Raw genomic sequence first — 3,256 nt, 5'->3', positions numbered from 1 at the left:
AGTGTTTGACATATAGCTTTGGAACTTTTATAACTTGTTCAGTATTATAGTCTCTATCAATAGGCAAGAGTACATAGCTCTGTCATCTTCTCTGGCTGAATTATGTCCCTTTTTGAACTTGGAAATTGGTGGTTCTGTTTTGTATATGTCCATGTTTTGTCAAGACTATTTGACATAATTATGGCTTTTAAACTTTAAACATTTATCATTATGATTTCCATCTGTAGGCAAGAGTACATAACTCTGACAACTATTTTGGCTGAATTATGGCCCTTTTTGGACTTTGAAATTTGTTCAGTTTTTCTTACAAGTGAGCGTTTTGTCAAAACTATTTGAACTGTGGCTTTGAAACTTTTAACACTAGTTTATCAACATGATTTCCATCTGTAGGCAAGAGTACATAACTCTGTCAACTATTTTTACTGAATTATGGCCCTTTTGGACTTAGAAATTAGTTAAAAAAATTTATACATGTCCATATTTCGCCTAACATATAAATTAACATATTTGCCATCATGGTCACACATTGCCATTTAGTGCAAGACTAATCGAAATCCACAAATACAGGAACATTTTTTTGTTTAATCCATTTTTTTCTTTTGTCTGAAAATCTATGGAAATATTTTGACCCCATTCTTCAATCAATTCTTCGAATAGTCGAGCGCGCTGTCATCAGACAGCTCTTGTTTATTAACCGATCCTATTATATGTCGAGTTAAATTATAAGTATTTTTTTAAGCATGAACTGTTACACGAAATTATGCAAAAACTGTTTTAATTAATAGAATTAATTAACAAAATATCAGTATTTGAATAAATTACATAAAACATATCAGTATTCATATTTATTGTACGTGTATATTTGTGTTCATATTATTTCCATGAAATATATATTTTAACCTTCCGCTATAATCATGCATGTTTGTTATGTATATATATATATATATATATATGACGATGAACATCTAATGTTCAAGTCTTTCTGTAAATAAACTTCCGTTCTGTTCTGATAAAATTTTAATGTTGAAATGTTGGCAGAGTCAATTCCAAATGTTGAAGAATGACCTTTTGATCAAATTGTTATGTTGAAGTGCAGAAAGGGGTAATTCTCAACTTTGAAAAAGGACGTGTTGGGTCTTTTTTCAACTGGGTCAATATTATTCGGGAAATGTGCATGAGTTCTTCAGCGGAAATATTGCTCGACTTTAGGAGCGCAATATTCTTCCGCTGAAGAACAAGTGCATATTTTCCGATGCAAAGATTATAACCTTTTTATTACATACACATCTACACGTATAAATATCATGTAAATATCATAAATATGTTCAATAGCCTGAATAGGATTGACAACACCGGACTAAATAGAAAAATAAATAGTGCAACAACACACACTGAATTACGTCACGCACCCGATATGAAATTCAGGCGTCAGTATATGGAAAAATATTGACGTTTCCGGTACCATGGTAACTTAACGGGGAATAGAAACGAGTATGTAATAAGTGTTGGTAAGGACCTGTAAAAATGATATTGACCAAAACATAAGTCTATAACTGTTATATTATATGTCTTCAAATACACGCATTTCACTTGCCCACAGTTCATACACATAAGATAAATTGATATCACAAGTTATTATCACTTCTGCGGGTCAATATCACTTTTGCGGACCCGCGCGTGCACTCATTTTGACCAATCAAATGAGCGCATTTGAGAAGGTATATAATATTTAATGTTACACCTTCAGTGCATTATTTCGTCACAGGTTAACACCTGGTAGGCGTATTAAGATTTAAATTTGATGGCTGCGTAGTTTTAGACATACATTAGGTCACTCAGATTTGGCCTTACACTCGAGTCGTCGGCGTAAAAATAAGATAAAACATCTTCTGGGGTATGTTTTGGGCCCTATCACTGTGGTGTATATTATGCAGTGCTTTGGGACTGCGACTGATCCCTGAACCCTATATTTCATCAACATATAAAGAAAATAATCAAAAAAATTTTTTCAACGCACTGTAAACGACACTTTTACAGTGGTTTTCTGTCGCGTCACATCACGTTTAATCTTTTACGGAAGAATTATATGAGAGGTTACTACGTCGAACTTTTAACCATAGTTCAGTATTTTAAGAAAATAAAGCACCGATCTTAATCGAGGGGACAACTTCACTAAAAAAATATACTGAAATAAAGGGCAAAAAAAAAGAAGATTACTTCACGAGGTTATAAAATTTTGTTAAATAACGATAAAGATACGTTTTTAGGTCCGTGAAGTTGGCAGTGGGTTAGGCATTAGACATTCAGATAGACATTCGAAACGTATGCCTCTCCGAGAGGCATTAGACATTCGGAGAGACATTCGAAAAGAAAAGGTGAATGCCTATCTAAGAGGCATTAGACATTCGGAGAGACATTCGAAAAGAATAGACGAATGCCTGTCTGACAGACATTAGACATTCGGAGAGCCATTCGAAAAAAAAAATAGACGAATGCCTATCTGAGAGGCATTAGACATTCGGAGAGACATTCGAAAAGAATAGACGAATGCCTATCTGAGAGGCATGAGACATTCGGAGAGACATTCGAAAAATAGTCGAATGCCTATCTGAGAGGCATTAGACATTCGGAGAGATATTCGAAAAGAATAGGTGTATGCCTATCTGAGAGACATTAGACATTCGGAGAGACATTCGAAAAAGAATAGACGAATGCCTATCTGAGAGGCATTAGACATTCGGAGATACATTCGAAAAAATAGGTGAATGCCTATCTGAGAGGCATTAGACATTCGGAGAGGCACTCGAAAAGATATGCGAATGCCTACCTGAGAGGCTTTACACATTCGGAGAGACATTCGAGAAAAATAGGTGAATGCCTACCTGAGAGGCATTAGACATTCGGAGAGACATTCAAAAAAGTCAAGGCGAATGCCTATCTGAGAGACATTAGACATTCGGAGAGACATTCGAAAAAATAGGCGAATGCCTACCAGAGAGGCATTAAACATTCGGAGAGACATTCAAAAATGTCAAGGCAAATACCTATCTGAGAGGCATTAGACATTTGGAGAGACATTCGAAAAGAATAGGCGAATGCCTATCTGAGAGGCTTTCGACATTCGGAGAGACATTCGAAAAGAATAGACGAATGCCTATCTTAGAGGCATTAGACATTCGAAGAGACATTCGAAAAGAATAGACGAATGCCTGTCTGTCTGAGAGGCATTAGACATTCGGAGAGACATTCAAAAAGA

Source organism: Mercenaria mercenaria, chromosome 5 (assembly GCF_021730395.1).
Source record: "Mercenaria mercenaria strain notata chromosome 5, MADL_Memer_1, whole genome shotgun sequence".
NCBI classification, from domain to species: domain Eukaryota; kingdom Metazoa; phylum Mollusca; class Bivalvia; order Venerida; family Veneridae; genus Mercenaria; species Mercenaria mercenaria.
Note: the sequence above shows the minus strand (reverse complement) of the source record.